This window comes from Lissotriton vulgaris, chromosome 9, assembly GCF_964263255.1.
Source record: "Lissotriton vulgaris chromosome 9, aLisVul1.2, whole genome shotgun sequence".
Classification (NCBI taxonomy): domain Eukaryota; kingdom Metazoa; phylum Chordata; class Amphibia; order Caudata; family Salamandridae; genus Lissotriton; species Lissotriton vulgaris.
In genome coordinates this window covers 695,096,274-695,120,296 of record NC_141697.1, presented here as the reverse complement: position 1 = coordinate 695,120,296, position 24,023 = coordinate 695,096,274, and the positions used below count along the sequence as shown (strand labels likewise).

The following is a 24,023-nucleotide window of genomic DNA, read 5'->3' as shown; positions in this document are numbered from 1 at the left end:
AAATGAAACTGGAAAAGTTTCATTATTCTTATTTTTAAATACATACCGTTTTCCTTTCAGGAAAACTGGCTGCATTTAAAAAAACTGCTTTATTTAAAAGCAGTCATAGACATGGTGATCTGCTGTCCCCAGCAGGCCACCTCCCTGTGAGTGCTAGCCATTCCTAATGGGGTCCCAAATTACACCTGCCTCATTAACATTAATGAGGCATGCAATTTGCGACCCCATTAGGAATCCCAAACAGTGTCTTAAACAATGTTGCATATCCCAATTTGGGAGTCGCAAATTGCGTGTCACAAATGCGATGCAATTTGCGAGTCTCAAATTGGTGAGTCGCACATCTGACCCTAAATGAATTGTCTGACTTGGAGCTCAAGAAGCTACCTCTAATGCCCATGCTCATGGTCGAAGGCTTCACTGCCTTGTTTAAACTCAAACCTGACTAACTGAATTACCCAGGACCTTTCTTTATGCTTCCAGCTAAGGGTCTAGCCATCATCTCCCCAATGAGGTAGACAATCAATCCCTTTCTTGAAGTCTTGATGTCATGCACTCCTCCTATATAAAAATGAGGCCCAGTACCACCACTTCTGAAGAAAGGAAAACCTACAGCGGAGTGATCTGCAGAACTATTGGCCTCTTACACTTCTTCTGATCATAACTAAAATGATGGAGCAATATCTAGCATACTGGCTCTCCAGCCTGTTGTAATCAGCAGATTGTATGGATTGGTTTCAGGCAGTTTTCTGCCCTAGGCACAATACTAAGTCAGTCATATTTGCTACACAAGAGAAAGATTTTACCCTACTCCTCCTCATTGATCTCTTAAGATATATATTCACTGAAAAAACATAGGTTTTAGGTGTGTTATAGTTAGCTGGACATTTCACTCATACAAAACCATTGAAATTCCTCCGTTATAGTTAGTTGTACTACCTGTAACTCTCGTGCCCGCAATCCACTGGTGATGATGTCACATATTACATCTTTCATGACATGGTCAGTGAAATCACTGATGACATCACTGATGACATCTCAAATGACATTACTGATGACATCACTGATGACATCATCCAGTGAATGTGGTTCGGTTTGTTATTTAAATATGTATTATATATATAGCAATCTGCATTTAAGAATCAGTGGATATATACCTATCTTGAGGGAGGATTTAGTAGCAGTGTGGTTGACTGTTTACTTGACGAATATATAGTGTCTCACTAAATATTTTGGATAGTGACTAAACTGTGTGAATATCTGTATTACTTTGTCAGTTGTTGTGGTTGTTGTGTAAACTGCTACATCAGTTAGTTACCAGCTATGTGAAAGTATATATTATTTATTGATTAGCTAACTGACTATTTGTATGGGAGATAGAATGTGTGTGTGGTTCGGTAGGGGATCTGTGACTGCCCAAAGATATGTGAATAGTTAATTCAGTAGATATATGACATTAAGACTAAGAGCTTCAATAGTTGTTTGGGTGAGTGAATATCTTTATGGGTGTGGTGATGAGCAAATATATTTCTCAATGGTACATGTCCAACAAAGTAGAAAAAATAAAAGGCAGTGTATGTGACAGTTGTTGTAGACAAATAAGTATACATAAGTCTAATTGTTTGCACGAGTGACTGTATAGATAACTGTATACTTGTAATAGTGATTTCATAACACACTAAGTATGAGTTACTATCTATATCAATAAATGAAGTGCTTTTTGTATAAGTGTGTTGCGGAGTAAATGTAAATAATATACATTGTTTGCAAAAGTGAGTAGGATGACTGCATAACTGAATAGGATGTGTGCTGGTGTGTAATGTCAATATAGGTGTATAAGTATTTTTGATAGTGTTCTATTCTTTATTGACAACATGTATGAGTGAATCCATAGGTAATTGATTAGATATCTAATAACTCAGTGGACGCAAAAAAACAAGCAGGTCCTCCTCAATGCGAGTTTCGGATCCATGCCAGGGCTTTGCCATCTTCCCCCATGGGAATTTCAAGTAACCCAAATGAAATGCAGACTGTGCAATAGGGGTGAGGAAGACATTCAACATCTTTTGTGTATTTGCCCTGAACTCCTCCAAGAGAGAAAATCATTGCTAAAAGCTCATTTTAACTCACGCGGCATACGGTCATGTAGGCAGGCCGTGATGAAATGTATGATCTCAAATGATATCATTTTAAACTCCGCCTTTGTAAAGTTCCTACTGCTAGCCAAAAAGAAACTCGGAGACGTAGCTATTACAAATACTTAATGGGTTGTAAAGACGATGTAATGTCATTTTATATGATTTTAAACTGGAATTTAACTTTAAATTCTTCTTTTAGTTCAAAATGTTGTAAGATTTTAAATAATCATCATAATAAACTACCTTGTACCTTGATTAGATTTGTGGGTAGATCTAGGACTCACTGAGTGGGTTTTTAGATACTTGTATTGTTGTGTCAGTGGATTCAAATATGGTACTCTGTATTTTACAGTGAGTGATAAAAGGTTACACTAGTGTATGATGAGGTGTATCTGATTGTCACGTGGATGATGTCATCAGTGATGTAATTTGAGATGTCATGAGTGATGTCATCAGTGATGTCACTGACCATGTCATGAATGATGTAATATGTGACATCATCACCAGTGGATTGCGGGTGCGAGAGTTACAGTTAGTACAACTAACTATAACGGAGGAATTTCAATGGTTTTGTATGAGTGAAATGTCCAGCTAACTATAACACCCCTGAAAACCTATGTTTTTTTCAGTGAATTGCAAAGGTATTTTAAATGCTAATTCCTAACTATAACCTGCCTGAAACCTATGCTTTTTTCAGTGAATTTGAAAGGTTTTTTAAATGATAATTCTTAATTATAATGTTCATTAAGCATATCTGTTTTTTCTATCTTTTTTAATTATCATCCTGTTCTCAAAGGAGTAAAAACTGCAAATATTACCACTCTTGAATGTATTCCTTCCTCCAAGAAAATCGCTACAAACCAGAACCACAACTAACATTAATAATATACAAACTAGTCATTCACGTAAATAAAACCCCACCACTTCCCATACTTTCCACAACAAACCAAATCTACAATACTACCTAAAAAAACAGGCAATAGTTCCATTTACCACTAACAAAATTAATATCAACATTTAACTAGTGTAAGGACGTCGACTATGTACTGTGTGAATTACATCCAACTCACACCCATATCTAAAGACAAATATGTAATAGAGGTACTAATTATGCACTTCCAACACCCAACAAAATAACAACACCTAGCGCCAACACCACTACAACCACCCCTGCTGACTCCTCCCCCTCTACTACCTCACAAGCAGCGCAAAACAGGACAACGGACCTTCCCAAAATAATAGATCCCCTCAACAGCACACTAGCTCAATGTTCAGAGATGTGGCAATCAACTATGTATAAGGGAAGGAACTCGCAGATCAACAATAATGTACACAATGCTAACACTACCGGTGATATGCCATACACAACTCACTATAGAAACCAAAAACTTTTCCGTGTGTATTTATACTATGGATACGTGTAGTGTACTGCGTAGTGGATGCAACCATATTATCTCAGAGTCCGGGGAATATCTCGGTCATGTAGCTGTGTTGTCTCCCCCCCCTTGAAGCAGAAGCGGAATGGGCTGGTCCAACGTACGACACTCCAGTGTAAGAGTATAAATAATTAGGCTACGCCTGGGCATGGTTCACTTATGCAAAGAGAAAAGACTCTGCCACAGCGAAGGTCCTCACTCTGCCACGTGGCTCCCGCCATGTCCAAGTGCATCCTCGATACAGGCCCATTGCGCACTTAGCGCCACAGCTTATGTCTGTATCGACTACTGCCTTCGATCTACACTGCGGACAGCAGGCTTCTCAACTTGTAATCAGCTTTGGATCTACACTATGGACAGCATTGAAGTTAGCCTTGATTTATGTAAGGCAGAGACAATTGTACTCTATGTCCTCAGACTTTGTTAAAATAAGTGACAAAAATTCTTTGTCGATATCTGTACTGACTACTGTCTTTGATCTACAGTGCGGTCAGTAGAGTTCACAACTTGATACCAGTTTCCCATCAGCATTACAGACAGCTTTGAATTCAGTGTGGATTTATTTAAGGCAGAGACAATTGTACTCAGTCCTCAGATTTTGTTAAAGGATGCAACAAAAAACATTCCTCAATGTCTGTACTGACTACTGTCTTCGATCTACACTGCAGTCAGTAGAGTTCACAACTTGATACCAGCTTCCCATCAGCATTACAGAAAGCATTGAATTCAGTGTGGATTTATTTAAGGCAGAGAAAATTGTACTCAGTCCTCAGATTTTGTTAAAGTATGTAACAAAAAGCATTCCTCGATGTTTGTGTTGACTACTGCCTTAGATCTACATGCGAACAGCAGGGTTCACAACTTGAATTCAGCTTTGCATCTATACTACGTACAGTAGGAAATTCAGCCATGATTTATTTAATGCAGAGACAATTGTACTGTATGTGTTCAGATTTTGTTAAAATAAGTGACAAAAATCATTTGTCGATATCTGTGCTGACTACTGCCTTTGATCTACAGTGCGTACAGCAGGTTTCACACCTTGAATTCAGGTTTGGATCTATACTATGGACAGCATGAAATTTAGCCTTGATTTTTTTAAGGTAGAGATAATTGTACTTTATGTCCTCAGATTTTGTTAAAGGATACAACAAAAAGAATTTCTTGATGTCTGTGCTGACTTCTGCCTTCGATCTACATTGTGAGGGCTCACGATTCAGGTGGAATGGCGATTGCACATGACACATTCCAGTAGGCAAGAGACATTTTACCAGTGTGACTCGCCCGAACCACGAATCATCGCAGGGTGCGCACACGCTGAGTTCTTCAGGTACCACTAACTCACTGCACCACAAGTCATCTACCCATGGCCTTATTAAGGCAGAATTCACTAGGCAAAAAACATTGCTCCCAGTGCGGTCTGCCCGGATGACACATCATCACAGGCCACGTACACGCTCAGTACTAAAGGTACTACTAACTCAGTGCACCATAATTCATTGCCACGTGGCCGTATTCAGGATGAATTCAACAGATAAAAGACATTGTTCCGAATGCGGCCCCCCCTCGACCACGCATTGTCGCAGAGTACGTACAAGCTCAGTGCAAAAGATACTACTAACTCGGTGCACCATAAATCATCGCAAAAAAGAGTGAACATTTGTATGTCAGCAATGAGGCATACTATCACTTTTAAATGGAATTCATGCAGAATTCAATCGACAAAAGACATTACTCCAATTACTGTGCCCCCCCCCCACGACCACGCATCATCACAGGGTAAGTACATGCTAAGCGCCAAAGGTACTAGTAATTCAGTGCACCAAAAATCCTCGCCACGAGGCCTTACTAAGACAGAATTCACAAGACAAAAAACATTACTGTCAGTACGGCCTACCCAGACCACGCATCCTCACAGGCTCCACAGAACCTTGTTATTTCAGATGCCATTAACTCAGTGCAAACCAAACTAAGTATAACACCTATCAAACCTACACAATATCCCTTTAGTATGCTTCTTTCAAAAACTTATTTTATATCACTTATAGATTTAGTTGAATAATAAAATTCACGCTGCAAGTGCAAAGGCACACTTAATGACAGTCTACACTGCGGACAGCACATGTCACAATTTGAACTATAATGTCCCTGAAACATGCATATTTCGACAATGAATTCCATACATGTTTCATCTGTTATTTCAATCGTGATTACACATGATGCAGTCCAGCCTAATATCTACACTGCGGACAACAGGGTTTACAACTTAAATTCAGCTTTGCATCTACACTACAGACAGTAGGGAATTCAGCTTTGATTTACTTAATGCAGAGACAATTGTACTGTATGTATTCAGATTTTGTTAAAATAAGTGAAAAAATGCATTTTTCTATAACTGTGCTAACTGCTGCCTTCCATGTACACTGTGGACAGTAGGGTTCACAACTTGAATTCAGCGTTATATCTATATTACAGACAGCATTGAATTGAGCCTTGATTTATTTGAGGCAGAGACAAAAAATACTCCTGTGGCACTGCTAGTATGTGCAAGCACCTTCAATCCCTACATCCTGTGAACTATGCTCACAAAGAATGTAGAAGATTTGCCAAAATGTATCTCCACCACGGGCAATACCAAGTACCTCTGGGGCATCACGTTCAACATCACCACCACACATAGGTCCCCTTTTTGAGAAAGTTAGAATGCACTTCGTGAAGTGCAATTGTTTATTTTGTTATGGGGAGCTGTCAGTACACCTACTTTGTAGAGCAATTGATAACCATCGACGGTAGTTTTTTCCCCTAGTTCATGCAGTCCAGTATGCAACAGTCAATGCTTTAAGTGCAGCCTGTTCAGACCACGCATCATCGCAGGGTAAGCACACACTAAACCCCTTATGAACCACTAACTCAGTACACCATAAATAATCCCCACGTGGCCTTATTAAGGCAAAAATCAGTAGTCAAAAGACATTCTTACCAGTGCGGTTTGCCTGAACCACGCATCATCGCAGGCTCCACACAAACCGCCCCTACCTCAGTGCACTACAACTCATGAACCCTTTACGATAGAATCTTCTGTGTATTATTTCACATATAGTGTTCCTACCTTTGTACAGCAGAAGTCATAAACCGTTTATGATTGAATATCTGTGTATGATATCATGATTACTATTCTACTTGGTAGCAACAGCAACGTAATAAAATGGAGTCGAGCACACGTGCCCGTACCCACTTCACCTGTCTAATAGTGTCTGTGTATTTATTATCTTTGTAAAATGCTGCTCCTGCGCCCTACCACAATATATTGTGCTGTAAGTAGCGTATGCAACCATCTTACCTCTGACAGTAACAAAACTTCAATTATATAACTTTCTCTCGCTCCTTCTACAAATATGAACATACAAACTGGATCATTACAATACTGCAAACAAAGTGAATAGTAAATTTATAAGTGTGTGCTATTTGTTTAGCATATGTATATACCGCAAAATCGGCCAAAAACGATTTCAGCAATTTACATGAGCACTATATTTACAGTACATTTTCATGCACGCGTAGATTACGTAATTTCTCTACAATACCAGGATGTGGACGCAACACCGAGCCTCAAACACCGATTTCCAGCACCAACTTCCACAGTATACCCGAATGACCACATACGTATATACATTAGCTGCCCTTCATGTGCCAAAAACTGCAACCTAAAGCTTTCATAGCCCTGTATTACTACAGCTACAATACTCCACTCAATGTACAACAAACATTCATATTCACAGAAATGCATCATGTCCATCATCTTTTATGTGTGCAACTATGGATGAATGTAGGATTAGTGATTCCGGGTACCTTCGTTGTTGGCCATGTTGTGAGACTTTGCAGACATAATGACACATTTACGTGTAAGACCCGGGTGACGAAGGCACTACAACACAGACACCCAAATCAGTTGATTCCTCATATAGCTCACGACGGAACCACGCCCATAGCTCCGGAGTCATCATTCACAGCCTCGTGCAGCACTGCCATACGTTAGTCCAGCCCACTCCGCTTACGCTTCCAGGAAAACACAACAACGCTACATGGCCCAGATTTCCATTGTAGTGATTTCTTAGTTCCAGGTCTAGTTGTCAGAACGGCACACACACACTCCCTCATGGCTGGTATACACCCACACCACACCCATCCAGCACATACTTCACAACACACGTGACCCTACCAATAAAAAAGACGGGCGCACATGCTCTACGCCATTTTAGAGTTGTTCCCATCGCAAGCGCTGTGATGGCCCATCCTGATGGTTTGGACGTCGCATGTAGGCCCGAACTACCAAACAGGGGGCCCGCCACCACGTACATGGCCTCTTTGGTCACTGAGTTAGTGGTACTGCAAGGACTGAGCGGGTGAGGAACCTGCGATGAAGATAGGTGCACGAGTATGTCCTTTGCCATAGTGATAACAAGACTCAGGACCAAATCTGAGACTTCATGATGGCAAAGCGGGACTGCATGATGTAGAACTACCCAATCCGCAAAAAAGTGAGCAGTGAGGCCTTGGGGCACAGCGGAGGGAGTAGATGGGATGTAGCAGACTGGATACAAAAAGGCGACGCAGCGATTTAGGCATACGCAGTCCTATATACCGTATTGTATTGCATTTGTATTTTTTTCCTATAGCAGGAAAGTTTTTATAGTCGGTCAAAAGTCAGTCGCTCGTGATGATTGAAACCACGTGGATCACTGCGCACCACTTGTTTTCTATAACCAGATGGAAAACATTACGACTCTACTAATTCTTCATAAATCGAAGCCCATTAAACAAGTTGGAACTGTACAAATAGTTGTATTTTTAATGCGGGGGGGAAGGTGTGTAAAAGGGCGATGTTATTCTACTCCACATTAAGAGAGTAACAATTACCAATCATAACATCTTTGTTTTACTATCTTTTAGATGTAGAGCTTCAAGGTGCACTATGTGTTTCACAAATTGGAGTTCTCCCCCCAACACCTCCAAAGCTCAACGTTTTAGGATTCTGTGAAGATGCGTGGCCATCTTAACAACGGATAAGAAGGCTGCTTCGACATGTGGTGGACCCTCTTTGAATAACGCCGATGGCACAAGGTGAGCAAAGAAGCTTGTTTGTGAAGCAACGAGAAGTCACCTGTGGGCGGAGAGACTGTATAATATAAAGCAAATTGACTGTGTACGAATATACAATTAACTCCAGGCAGTGGGAGTGGATAGATTGAAACAGTCTAGAGTGCGCAAGAAATGGCACTCACCTCCGGACACTGGGAGTCAATGGGGTGCAACAGTCTGGGTACGCAGTAATGAGAACTCACCGCTATGCAGTAGGAATGCATGGGTATAGTACTCTGGGAGAAAAAGAGCGCACAGACACCTCTTTGCAGTGGAAGTTGATGTAATACAGTACCCTGAGTGTCCAAAGGCATAACACAGAAATATAACACTTTCAATGTTGTTTTTTTTCTCTTTCTCTCCCTCTCTCTCACATTGTTTCTCTTTCTCTTTTCAAGTTATGGACGCTGCTGTCCACACAGCAGATAAATAAATGAAGGCTTAATTTAATACAGTCTGCAGTATAGAACCAAAGCAGACTTCAAGTTGTGAACTCTGCTGAAAACAGTGTTTTCAAAAGGTAGATACACAATGCCTCCAATTAAACGTGTTGCAAATAAACGATATTGTCCTGCATAATGACGTGATCTCTCAACTAATTCTGTCTCATCTCTCAATCATTGTAAAGACCTGCTGGACCATGCTGTAGATCTGAGCCAGCAGGCACTTCCCTACAGACACCTCTTCAGCGCGGGCCTATGACAGGGGTGGGATGTAGCAGGCACACTGCACACGTGCGAATAAGCAATATTGCCAAGTGTTATGTTAATTTGTGATCTTTTACCTCATTCAGTAACATCGATCTAATTTTAAAGACTTTTTTTCAGTTTTGTTTTGCAGGTTACCTACCCTCCTACCATTGGAGTCCATCTCACATTTTGTTCATTATACTGTTATGTTATAGTTACATATCTATTTATTTATTGTTGTTTTAATAAAAGCTAATTTAAAAAAACTGAGTGTATACGTCTTCTTTTTCTGACAACATTTCACGATTATTTAGTGTGATAATCGTATGCATAGAGATTTAACAATTAAAAGTAGAAATGATGTTTATAACTAGAAGTATAATACTGAGGCTAACTCTTTACCAGCTCTTTACTAGAGTCTGTAGCTGCGATTACTGGTTCCTATGGAAAATTTAAAAAAGTCCAGAACACTTACTGTTTGGATTAGCAACATTGTGTGGTGAACTTGTGACCTATGTGCTCAGTTAAGTGTTCCTTGAACTATTACTATGGTAACAGGCAGCAAGCAGTTTGGGGGTAGGGTTGAAAGGTACTGGCTGTACAGAAGCTGTTATATTTACCCAGGATTCTCTACAAGACAGGGGGGAAAGCAAACTGAGATGACAGAACACTGTGGGGCAGATTTATAAGCCCCTTGTGCCACTTTCGCGTCACTTTTCCCATGTTAAAAGTGACGCAATAGTGGCGCAAGGGACTTGTTAATCTGCCCATATGTACATTACGAGCAAAAGAAGTACAAAACTCTTCGAATTAAACTCAAGAGAGGGCTCGAGGAATAGCCACTGACATTACAAAAACCCATGTACAATTTACCTACTCTGTACTCAACAATGGGCAATTCTTTATCGATCACAATTAGACAGTGTTGCTTCACGATAAACAGTGTGCACTTCACTAAATACTTTGTGCCTATTTAAATGGGAGACAGGATTGTCGACAGTCCAAAACTTAGGGCCATATTTACAAGGACGGCGTTAAAATTATTGCCACTTTAACGGCAGCAAACTACAGCTAAAACGGTGAAAATGGACTTCAAAATCCTTTGTTGTCTTACCGGATTATTTTTTCAACACTGCTGTTTGCTATGGCAGGTTGAGAGCCAAGGCTCCTGCCCTGCCATAGCAAACCTGGTTTGCATTTTGAAAGAGAGAACACGAAAACCTACTATCTCTTTTTACATGCAAAGCAGAATGCTTTTCCCCAGAGGGAGCTGCATATTAGCTGGTCCCCATGTGGAAAAGTAATGGTGGCTTCCGAAGGACGAAGGGAGCTCACTGGCACTGTAGGGACATTGGGCCTCCACCCACAGTCCCCAACGTTGAATATACGCCCATGGGATGGGATGCAGAGGAAAAATAAAATTAATAGTAGGTGATAGTTTTTTATGGTAAAATTAGGAGTCTGTAATTGGCATATTTACAAGGACAGCGTTAAAATGTTCTGGTGTAAACCTGGGCTTCTATTGGAATGCTCTCAAATTCTGAAAAGCCTATTATTAAACCCATTATGGCCGCTTTAACAGCACTTTCCTAACGCTAAAGTAACAATAGTTTTAACGCTGTCCTTGTAAATATGTCCACAATATCGCGATAAATACAGCGATAAGTCATGTTCGCAAGTCAAAAGCTTGTTAATATGACACTGTGGACTTAACATATGAATCCACCTCGCATATTAAACATGCTTAAGCCTACTTCAGAACAGATGTTAGGATCCAACATAAACCGCAATTACCAAGAATTTTGCGATCGATCCTCAAATCCAGGGCCGCCTTGTAAATACAACGCTGTTCTCATACCTTCCTCTTCCATGTTATATTGTCATAGGACACCTACCTTCCCACTGGGAACACCTACATTGCAAATCATTGGAGATACGAGGCTAGCCATTAGCAAACCGGCTGCTAGCATGCGGTAATGTATCTTAGCGTCGCCTAGTAAATACGGCGATATAATTTTCACCGCATTTTTGGCTTTTTTTAAAAAAATTGCAGCGAAATGGCACGTGTTAATAGGCCCTCAAGGTTGCTATGACAGAGCGGGAACCTCAAATCCCGCCATGCCATAGCAAACAGCAGTGTCCCGGGGATAGCCACCCCAAGACACAGCAGGAGCCGCTCCTGGGGGGTGGTGTGTCCCAAGGCTTTCGACTGCTCCAGAATGGAGACCACACGGCCCCCCTCCCAAAATAAAAAAAAACCCCGGAGGGTGGTAATCCCCGGGGCTTAGACGGACCTTTGATGTCCCTCACTTATTTATTTTGTAGCACAGAGGAATGACGGTCCCCGGGCTACAGGGTCCCTCTGAAACACATCAAATGTAATATTTTAGACCCCGGGATTTGGCCCTCACAGGTAGCTAATTTTTAAAGAAGAACAGGAGCTTGCGCTTCGTTTTTTTTTTTTTTGCGGCGCATCCATTTACCCAGGGCACATTTCTCAGTTTAAAAAAAACAAAAAACATTGTTTTTGGGCCCTATGGGTCCTTGTGGAACCCCCTAAGGAGGTCTAGAGGGTCAAAATATTTCTTACCTGCCCCCTTTATACGTTTTGAACACTTGTTCCACAAATTTCTAGATCCTCCCTTCTACCAAGGCACAAAATGGCTGCCAACACTTCCTGGTTTTGAATGTTGACAACCACTTGACAGCCAATTAGCATTCAGCGCTTGATCGGGACGGTGCGCTTAGAGTGCACGCAAGATGCGCGGATCCACCAAGGCCATACATATATATGTACTGTTAATTTTAATTTTCTCAGGAACTACTAAACAGATTTACACCATTTAAGCAAAAGGCACGAGTCTGAACTAAGGACTACCTCTTTGCCAAATTTGGTGTAATTCCGTTTAGCATTTCGGGCTGTAGCCGCGATGAACGGTTCCTATAAAAAATTGCATGGGGAAAACACGTTTTGGGACCCCCTTTTTTCTCGGCCCCCGTTTTATGAATCAACCCGAGACTTTCAGGATAGGAGCGGACCGGAGCGCCCCCTCAGTTTTGAAAATTTTCGCGAAGATACATCAACCGGTGCCAAAGTTGTTCCAAAGGGAATGTTGCTGATTTCCTATGGAAAATAGGTCCTAACTATATATATATCTCTTAAGAGATCAATGAGGAGGCCTGGGGAAAACCTGATACACAAGAGAAAGGTTTTCCCCAGGGCCTCCTCATTGATCTCTTAAGATATATATATATATATTCACTGAAAAAACCATAGGTTATAGACCATATATAGTTAGGGATTAGCATTTAAAAAACCTTATTTTATTTGCACAAAACCATTGAAATTCCATATATAGTTAGTTGCACTAACTATATATCGCGGACCCGCAATCCACTGCTAATGATGTCACATATTACATCATTCATGACATGGTCAGTGACATCACTGATGACATCACTGATGACATCTCAAATGACATCACTGATGACATCACTGATGACATCTCAAATGACATCACTGATGACATCACTGACATCTCATTTGACATTACTGATTACATCACTGATGATATCATTTATGTGATAATACATCTTCAGACTCTAATATAACCTTTGATACACTCAGTGTAAACAGGCACTCACAGACTGTCACACATCCATGGAGTTACTCACACACCTATTCAGTCATGCAAAGAATCAATCACATCTCCATTTCCTTAACTATACAGTTATACACACCTTACTTATTCAAACATATACTAACACATATTTACTCTCTTATACAATCCTTGATACAAGTTCACAATGATTCATACAGCCACTCTCACATTCACTGACTCTTATGTTCAGTTATTTATATATGTCAACTCTCACATGGAGTGTGTTTTACATATGTACTTACTTTGACATGTAGAACTGAGATATCCATTCACTCACCAATATACTCATGCACACAGTCAACTGTCCATACAGCTGTTTCTACATGCACTTTTGAACCCATACACCTAGGGAATCAACCGCTCACACATCTATGCACAGAGTTATACACCTCCCAGCCACCCACACACACACTCAGTCTCCCATACAAATACTTGGGCAACCATTCAATAACCCATATAGTTACTGATATAGCTACTGATTTAAACATGCAGCAGTTTACAGAAGAACATAAATATTGATTGCCAAATTAAGACACTTTAATCACTAACCCATGCACTCAGTGAGACACATTTAATCATTCTCTCATACAGTCAGTCATGCACCTACTAAATCCTTCATCCAGACACTTATACATCCACTCATTCTTCAATATGTAAGACATATTTTAACTTTACAGAAACATACAGTCACTGGGTGTTGTCATCAGTGATGTCATCAGTGATGTCATTTGAGATGTCATCAGTGATGTCATCAGTGATGTCACTGACCATGTCATGAATGATGTAATATGTGACATCATTAGCAGTGGATTGCGGGTCCGCGATATATAGTTAGTGCAACTAACTATATATGGAATTTCAATGGTTTTGTGCAAATAAAATAAGGTTTTTTAAATGCTAATCCCTAACTATATATGGTCTATAACCTATGGTTTTTTCAGTGAATTTTCAAGGTTTTGTAAATGCAAATTCCTAACTATATATGGTCTATAACCTATGGTTTTTTCTGTGAATTTCATTGGTTTTTTAAAAGCTAATATCTATAGCTGTAAAATATATTCTTTATTAAGTGACGTATCACGTAGCCCGTGAGACGCCTCATGATGCATCGCATAACCGTGACGTATCGTCTCTGCAGCGCAAACCAAACCCAAAACGTAAGCGCGCCAGAACACGCTTAAAGATATATATATATTTTTTTAACCTTAATTAGACAAAATCCACACGTGCACATATCACAAACGTTCAAAAAACACAATATGTCGGACTCCCGTTACGCTGCCGGTTAGCTGCCCGGTTAACGTACCAGGAAGCACCTTTACCGCGAAAAATCGCAAATTTTTTTTTTTCACCCCCCAGGGAACTTTAATAGCCCCCTCATCAATCCTAGGGGTTCAGGAGGGGTCTGCCTTACCCCTTTCATTCATTTACACCTTTTTTTTTTCCACCTCTTGTCTCTCGATCCCACAGAGAGACAAGATGGCGGCCGCTCCAGACTGTTTACAATGATAACAGCCAATCAGCTTCTCCTCAGACTCTCGTTACACTGCCGATTAGCTTCCCGGTAGCTGCCCGGTTAGCTGCCCAGTTCGCGTACCAAGACGCGTCTCTACGGCGAAAAAATTGGATTTTTTTGTTAGTTTTTTTTTGGCCCCACGTGGCTTTATAATATCCCCCTCATCAATCCTAGGGGGTCAGAAGGGGTCTACCTTGCCCTCTTTCCTTCATTTCCCCCTTTGTTTTGGCCTCCTCTTGTCTCTCGATCCTACCGAGAGACAAGATGGCGGCCGCTCCGGACTGTTTACAATATTGACAGCCAATCAGCTACTCCTCAGACTCCCGTTACACTGCTGGTTAGCTTCCCGGTTAGCTGCCCGGTTAGCTGCCCGGTTCGCGTACCAAGACGCGTCTCTACGGCGAAAAAATCGTTTTTTTTTTTTTTTTTTTTGGGTTACACTGCCGGTTAGCTTCCCGGTTAGCTGCCCGGTTAGCTGCCCGGTTCGCGAACCAAGACGCGTCTCTACGGCGAAAAAATCGGAATTTATTTTTTTTTTTTTGGGTTACACTGACGGTTAGCTTCCCGGTTAGCTGCCCGGTTAGCTGCCCGGTTCGCGAACCAAGACGCGCCTCTACGGCGAAAAAATCGGATTTTTTTTTTTTTTTTTTTTTTTTTTTTGGGCCCGGCGTGGCTCTATAATATCCCCCTCATCAATCCTAGGGGGTCAGAAGGGGTCTACCTTGCCCCCTTTCCTTCATTTCCCCCTTTGTTTTGGCCTCCTCTTGTCTCTCGATCCTACCAAGAGACAAGATGGCGGCCGCTCCGGACTGTTTAGAATGTTGACAGACACCGGAGAGCCAATCAGCTTCGCTTCGCAAAGTTCCGATACGCGAAAAGTTCGCGAACCGGAGCGCTGCCCGGAGCGCTGTTACAGATATATATCTTGATTTAAACGTTAATTTCTCAAAATCCACTGAAGCACATATATTGAGACCTAGCAAAGGCACATCGGGCTAACAGTCCCTACAATTTTGCCAAGTTTCGTGGAAATCCATTCAGCCGTTCGGGCTAAAAGTGAGTCCAACCGCCCTATGGAAATTAACATGGGAAAAACGCGTTTTGGGACCCCCCTTTTTTCTCGGCCCCCCCTTGACGAACCCCCCCCAAATTTTCAGGAGCTGCTCAGAAACAAAATGTGCCATTTTCCTGAAAATTTCAGCCGATTCCGTCCACAAACGCCAAAGTTATTAGACATAGAATTTTCAAAAGTCCCATAGGAAAAAAATCCTAACTATATATACCTACTGGCTATCGCCAGTAGGTAATATATTTATATATATATATATATATATATATATATATATATATATATATATATATTTGTCAATTGAGATGTCAGCAGTGATGTCATCAGTGATGTCACTGACCATGTCATGAATGATGTAATATGTGACATCATCAGCAGTGGATTGCGGGTGCGCGAGTTATAGTGAGTACAACTAACTATAACGGGGGAATTTCAATGGTTTTGTAGGAGTAAAATATCCAGCTAACTATAACTGGTGTGAAACCTGTGGTATTTTCAGTGAATTTCAAAGGTTTTTTAAATGCTAATTCCTAACTATAACGTGTGTGAAACCTCTGTTTTTTAAGTGAATTTCAAAGGTTTTTTAAATGCTAATTTTAAAATGTATCAATTATTATATTTATTTGTTATTATACAAATGTTCTACATTTTTTACAATATTTAAATTTTAAATTTGATTTATGTATTATTATTTGCTAATTTTAGATTTTTTAAATAATTCTGGCCTAAAATGTGTGTTTTTTAAAGGTGCACGCACGGTGCTCGCACACATGCGCGCACGGTGTTCACACTCATGCGCGCATGTTGCACGCACTCCGTGAATTTTTTTTTCTAAACTCCTACTTTTCAAACAGCCATTTCATTTCCAGAGCCCATCTGAGTACAACCAGATCTCCCTTCAAGATGCTCAGAGTGTGGATTGTGGGACACATCTATATTTTCTGGAGTGAAAGGTATGCAGCAAATAGATGCTTTCTCAACCTTGATTTACCAAATGTGGATATTATGTGGATTGGCCAGAGAGGATTGAGATTTCACCAATTGATGCCATTGGTAAAATCCTTTTTGCATCTCCCACACCCTGACCTCATAATTGTGCACTGTGGTGGCAATGACCTAGGCACTTTGACTGGGGTAGGTCTGGAAATGCTTTTAAACACCTTTGGGCAATTTATGTAAATTTTTCCACAAACTACCTTTGTATATTCTAATATATGCCAAAGGCAAAAATGGAACTGGTCCAACCAATATTGTTCGCAGATTGAGAAAGCAAGGAAACACGTGAATAAGTCTGTTTCTGCTTTCCTCAGAGACTATGGGATGGGTTCTATATATCACAACAACTTGCGTTACAACATGCAAGGCATTTATAGAGGAGACGGTGTACATTTCACAGATGAGGGGAACAGAGTCTTCCTCTTGAACTTTAGACTTTGCATCGGTACTTACTTGTAGGTACAAAAAACGCTCTTTTTAGAGCCAACCAACATCTAAACACTCAAACTTGTTATTTAACTGTATTTTTTTTGTCTTTTTTTGCCGACGTACGCACCATGCGCGTACGGGTGCGTGCACCGTGCGTGTACCCCGTGATTTAAAAACAAAATGTTTTTTGGGCCTTCGGGGTCCTTCAGGGACCCCCTGAGAAGGCCTAGGGGGTCAGAGAGTCTTTACCCTGCCCCCTTTTCACGTTCTCCACTTTTGTTTTTGGCTCTCTTCTGCCTCAGCGACACAAAATGGTGGCCAACACTTCCTGGTTTCGACCGATTGGAATGTTGACAGCAAATCAGAATTCCGCTCGCGCACACCCGATACACGCAATGTTTGCGCACGGTGCTCGCACGGTGCCGGCAGGGTGTGCGGATGGTGCGCGCTCCAAGATATATATATATTTTTTCTTTTGATTTTCTCAGGAACTACTGGAGGGATTTACTCCATTTAAGCAAAAGCGTGATTTGCGAATCAGTCTCTACCATTTTCCCAAATTTCTTGTAATTCCGTTCAGCAATTCGGGCTGTAGCCTTGTCTAATCGTCCTATGGAAAATAACATGGGGAAAACACGTTTTGGGACCCCCTTTTTTTCTCAGCCCCCACTTGACAAATCCCTCCAAAACTTTCAGGGAAGGAGCGGAGCAGAGCGGGCCATCTTCTTTGAGAAATTCACGAAGATTCATCAACCGGCGCCAAAGTTAAATCCCAATAGAATGTTGCGGATTTCATATGGAAACTCGTGAAATTCTCAAAGAAGATGGGGCACTCCGCTCCTTCCCTGAAATTTTCAGGGTGATTCCCCATGCAATTTTCTATAGGGACCATTAGACACGGCTACAGCCCGAACTGCTGAACAGAATTACACCAAATTTGGCAAAAAGGTAGAGTTTCGTTCATAGATTGTGCTTTTTGTTAAATGGTGTAAATCCGCTCAGTAGTTCCTGAGAAAGTCAAAAGTAAAATCATAGATATATCTATAGACAAAGTACAGTACGCGTACCTTCCCGAGCACGAGCTTTATGCTAATTGGCTGTCAACACTCCAAACCACGAAGTGTTGGCAGCCATTTTGTACCTAACCTAGGCGCTAGAAAACATAAAAAGAAATGCGAAAAACGCAAAAAGGGGGCAGGGTAGAAACACCCTGACCCTCTAGGGCTGCTTAGGGGGTCCCACAAGGACGCGTACCCTGCCGATTTTTTTTAGCCCCCGGGGGCAATTGACTCTTTGTAAAGGGGGTCCAGAGGGGCCCCCCAGCCCTGGGGACCGCCACCCCCTGGGGCTTATTTTAATAGGGAGGGGGGGCTCTGAGGCCACCCAGCCCCGGGGACCGCCAACCCCGGGGCTTCTTTTATTTGTAATAATGGGGGGCCCAGAGGCGCCCCCCAGCCCCGGAGGTCCGCCATCCCCGGAGCTTCCATGAAATGTATGCAGGGGGCTCACGGCCCCTCCTACAGCCCCAGGAACCGCCACCCCGGGGCTTCTTTTTTTTTTTTTTTTAAACCTGTGTGGGGGGGCTCAAGCCCCTCCACATGCCCCGGGACCACCACCTGGAGCCCTTGATGGCCCTGGGGACTGCCACCTCCCAGGCGCGGCTCCTGCAGTGTCTCAGGGTGCCTACCCCCGGGACACTGCTGTTGCTATGGTAGGGCAGGAGCCTCGCCGCTGCCGCCCTACCATAGCAAACTGCTTTGGTTTTGAAAGAGAGAGCAGGAAACCTGCTCTCTCTTTCAAAAACCAAAGCGGATTGCTTTTCTGCATGGGGAGCAGCATGTTAGCTGCTCCAAATGGAGAAAAGCAATGCCGGCTCCGTGGGGCAGGGACCGTGGGGGGCTTGGGAACACCCCCACGGCCCCCAACGAGGAGGGCCAGGCCCCGGGGATGGGGTCCCCGGGGCCAGAAGTGGCCAGGGAGGGAGGCCAAGCAACCCCCCTCCCCAAAAAATTATAAACAAATAAAAAAATGAGTGGCCCGGGGGGATGGGGTCCCCGGGGCCAAAAGTGGCCACAGGAGAGGGGCAAAGCAGCCCCCCTCCTAATATTTTTTTTTTTTAAAGGCCCATGCCCCGGGGGATGGGGTCCCCGGGGCAAAGTATGGCCTTTGGAGGGGGAGCACGCGGCCCCCTTCCCGATTTTTTATTTGTTTTAATTGGGGGCAGGCCCTGGGGGATGGGGTCCCGAGAGCCAAAAAAAAGAAAAAAAAGGGAGGCTACACAGCCCCCATTCTTAAAAGTAATTTTTTTTAAAAACGGGATCGGGAAGAGGCCACGCCCCCTTACTGCACCTCTCTGCAAATGCGCCCCGTGGTGCGTTTGCAGAGGGGGAGCTAATCCCCTTGAATACTGGGGGTCCCTGGGGGCCAACTAGCCCACCCGGAGAACCAGTGTGGGCCAGAGGGCTGTGGTGCAGAGAGGTGTAAAAAGGGGTGTGGCCTCAGAGCACCTCTCTGCAATGCAGCCCCCTTGCACATACTGGATGATCCTGGTGGGCTAGTAGGCCCCCAGGGACCCCCAGTATGCAATGGGAATTAGTTCCCCCTCTGCAAACGCGCCAGGGGGCTGCATTGCAGAGAGGTGTAAAAAGGGGCGAGGCCTCGTTACACCTCTCTGCAACGCAGGCCTCTGGCGCATACTGGAGGTTCCTGGTGGGCTAGTTGGCCCCCAGGGACCCCCAGTATGCAAGGGGACTTAATCCCCCAAGTTAGAACGCGCTACAGGCGCGTTTGCACAGTGGTGAAGGTAGGGGGCGGGGCTTGAGGTGATATGTGTGCAAACATGCCCTGTGGCGCGTTTTAAATTGGGAATTAATTCCTCTTCAATCCAGAGGTCCCCTAGGGGCTAACTAGTCCAACAGGTACATTCAGTAGGCGCCACGGAACACCTCACTTGTTTCTTTCTGCATCTCCCTTGCCTCCTTCTGTACTTCTCTTGCCTCTTTCTACACCCTTCTTGTCTCTTTCAGCACCTCTGTTGCTTCTTTCTGCACTTCTCTTCCTTCTTTCTGTACCCCCTCTTGCCTCTTTCTATACCCCTCTTGACTCTTTGTATACCCCTCCTACCTCTTTCTGCACCCTCTTGCTTCTTTCTGCATCTCTGTTGATTCTTTCTACATCTGGTTTGCCTCTTTCTTTACCCCTCTTCCCTCTTTCTGCACCTCTTTTGCCTCTGTCTGCATACTTGTTCCCTCTGTTTGCACCCCTTTTGCCTGTTTCTGCAGTTCTCTTGCCTTTTTCTGCAGTTTTCTTGCCTCCTTCTGCACCTCACTTGCCTCTTTCTGTACCTCTTTTTCTTCCTTCTGCACCTCTCTTGTCTCTTTCTGTACTTCTGTTAACTCTTTCTGCACTTCTTGAGCTTCTTTCTATACCTTTCCTGCCTCTTTCTGCTCCTCATGTGCCTCTTTCTGTACTTCTCTTGCCTCTTTCTACACCTCTCATGAGTCTTTCTGCACTTCGCTTGCCACTTTGTGCTATTCTCTCGCCACTTTCAGAACCTCACTCTCTTCTTTCTGCACCTGTCTAGCATCTTTCTGCACCTCACTTGTTTCTTTCTGCATCTCCCTTGCCTCTTTCTGTAATTCTCGTGCCTCTTTCTGCACCCTTCTTGTCTCTTTCAGCACCTCTGTTGCTTCTTTCTGCACTTCTCTCTATTCTTTCTGTACCCCTCTTGCCTCTTTCTTTATCCCTCTTGACTCTTTGTGTACCTCTCCTACCTCTTTCTGCACCCTCTTTCCTCTTTCTGCATCTCTGTTACTTCTTTGTGCACTGCTCTTGCTACTTTCTGTACCTCACTTGACTCTTTCTGCACTTCTTTTGCGTCTTTCTACACCTCTGTTGCTTCTTTCTTCAATTCTCTTGACTCTTTCTGTACTTCTCTTGCTTGTTTCTGCACTTCTCTTGCATCTTTCTGTGCCTCTATTGCCTCTTTCTGTACCCCACTTGCTTGTTTCTTCACCCCTCTTTCCTCTTTCAGCATCTCTCTAGCCTCTTTTTGCATCCTTGTTCCCTCTTTCTGCACCTTTCCTGCCTGTTTCTGCACCTCTCTTGCCTATTTCTCTACCTCTGTTGCTTCTTTCTGTACTTCCCTTGCTCCTTTTGTACCCTTCTCGCCTCTTTCAGCACCTCTGTTCCTTCTCTCTGCACTTTTCTTCCTTCTTTCTGCACCCCTCCTGCCTCTTTCTGTACTTGTCTTGCCTCTTTGTGTACCTCTCCTACTTTTTTCTGCACTGCTCTTGCTTCTTTCTGCACCTCTTTTGCAAATTTCTGCATCTGGTTTGCCTCTTTCTGTACCTCTCTTCTCTCTTTCTGTACCTTTTTTGCCTCGGTCTGCATACTTGTTCCCTCTGTTTGTACCCCTTTTGCCTGTGTCTGCAACTCTCTTGCCTTTTTCTGCAGTTCCCTCACCTCCTTCTGCACCTCACTTGCCTCTTTCTGCACTTCTACTGCCTCTTTCTGCACCTCTCTTACTTCTTTCTGCCCCCCGTTTTCTCTTTCTGCCCCCCTGTTGTCTCTTTCTGCACTCGTCTTCCCTTTTTCTGCATCTCTCTTGCTTCTTCCTGCAATTCTATTGCTTCTTTCTGTACCTCTCTTGCTTCTTTCTGCACCCTTCTTCCCTTTTTTGCATCCCTCTTGCCTCTTTCTGCACCTCACTTGCCTCTTTCTGCACTTCTCTTGCTTCTTTCCATACCTCTGATGCTTCTTTCAGCAATTCTCTTGCCTGTTTCTGTACTTCTCTTCCTTGTTTCTGTACCTCTCTTGCATCTTTTTGCACCTCTTTTGCCTCTTTCTGTACCTCACTTGCTTCTTTTTGAACCCCTCTTTCCTCTTTTTGCATCCCTTTTTTCTCTTTCTGCACCCCTCTTTCTTCTTTTTGCCTCCCTTTTTCTCTTTCTGCACATGTCTTGCCTCTTTCTGTACCCCTATTCTAGGGTGACCAACCGTCCGTAAATTTCACGGACAGTCGTAATTTCGGCCGTCTGTCCGTTGTCCGTGAAGGATTCTTTAACGGACGCCATTTGTCCGTAATTTTACCTGCTGTTGAGTGACAGCAAATCATGTGCCTTTCCATCCAAACCGTTGCTCTAATCTTTGCTGTGGAGAGCAAACAAAGCTATCTAGGATTGGCTTGAAAGCCATCAGCCAATCCTAGAGCTCACTGGTACACTACAGGCGTGTTCTCATTGGCCCTGATGCACATCAGGGCCAATGAAAACAGCTTTAGGATACCCAGCCACTGTACTTTTGGAAGTCGAGTGTGAGTACATCGTTACTTGTGAACAAAGTGCTTGAGGTGCATGCCTTTCCTGTCCGTGTGCAGAGAGACCTGTGTGCACTGGGTAGGCAGAGTGAGGCCTGCACTAGTGTGGGTTCAGGGTAAGGTTGTGTCTGTGATAGTGCAGGATGAGAGGAGTGCTTGTGAGTTCAGGGTGCACTGCTTGTTATTTCAGTCTAGCGGGATAGTGCACCCTTGTGAGTTCTGGGTAGGTAGTGTGTCTCTGTTAGTGTAGGGTGAATAACCTGCTGAGTGGGTGGATTGTCTTTATGAGAGGAAGATGAGTGGTGTACCTGAGTGAATGCAGCCCATAAAAGCCAAATCTATTGCCTTTGATACTGCTCACTTTGGTTATAATTTCAAAGCACGCATGTTTATTGATCCACATGCATTAAGTTTCAATTTGAGAGGCGTTCTTACTCTAAGGCTCTCATCACAAAGTAGAACTAAATGAAGAGTAATACCACAACAAAGCAGTTACATTACTGATGTTGAGATGTATATCTCTCAATATATATACAATGTACCTCATAATATAGGGTATTATTCAATATAGGCTGTATGGCCCATAAATGACTAAATAGGAGGGATGCCTTGACAATAGATTTACAGATTAAGTCACAAAGAAGTTACAGGAACCTTTTGCACGTACATGACAAGCTTTATGTTTTTAAAAAAAACTATAATTTAGTTTTGTCACATTTCAGTAAATTAGTAACAGCAAATGTACTCTAATTGGAACACGCTAATATGCAGCAATTCAAAAACACTCACATATGTGGGGCTTTAAAAACACTCTAAATAAAGGTTTAAGTATTAGGCAGTGATATGCTGTTGAAGCCCTCATATTGCAAAATAACACAAAAACACGGTTACTTTTGACAGAAATGCTTTCTTTTATTCCTTTTGCTGTTTTATATAGTGCAAGCACGACCCAAGACCATGGCAGCACTTTACATGATCACCAGATTAAATTAAGTGAGGACAGATTTTTTTATTTTAGGGTCGGGGAAATTAATGAATTTGCCCAGGATCATGGGCCCCAGTTACAAAGGGCAGCTTTGTGTGGCTCACTGGTTAGAGGCAGCAGACCCGAGAGCAGAGGACGGCCCGGGACCAGGGTTCGATTCCCAGCGCGGCAGGTTTCTGGACCAGGGTCAGCGGACTCGATAATTCTCTCGCCTCGGTGCCCACTCTGATCAGCGATCACACTCTGCAACTCTGGGCATTAGCTTGCCTCATCTTCACTAACGGCCCCACCAGACCGCCGGGGATGCCTGGTCTCACCCTGGAGATACCCATTAAGGGACCATCTCTCAGGGAAGCCAGGAAGGGTTTCGCAGCAGTCGAAGCGCCTTGGGACCCTCCGGGTAAGTAGTGCGCTATATAAATGCCTATACATTACATTACATTACATTTGTTCACGCTACCACATGGCCTCCCGTTTCAACAAACATCAAACGTCAGCATTTTTACACTAGAAAGAGGGAGATTTTGAATAAAAAATCAGGAGTTTTCATTTCCCCCCCCCATTGACTTGAAGAAATCCAATTTAGACAAGAGACTGCTAAAATAAAGAAATTTTTTCTGAGAAAATCGGGAGTCTCCTGCCTAAATTGT

General features: G+C 43.0%; 1 protein-coding gene across 1 annotated transcript in view; it reads left to right on the top strand.

Moving 5' to 3' along the window:
- The window catches only part of LOC147692123 (peptidoglycan recognition protein 1-like), a 196,176-nt gene that overhangs the window by 72,296 nt on the left and 99,857 nt on the right, over positions 1-24,023 (top strand). The window lies entirely within an intron of this gene.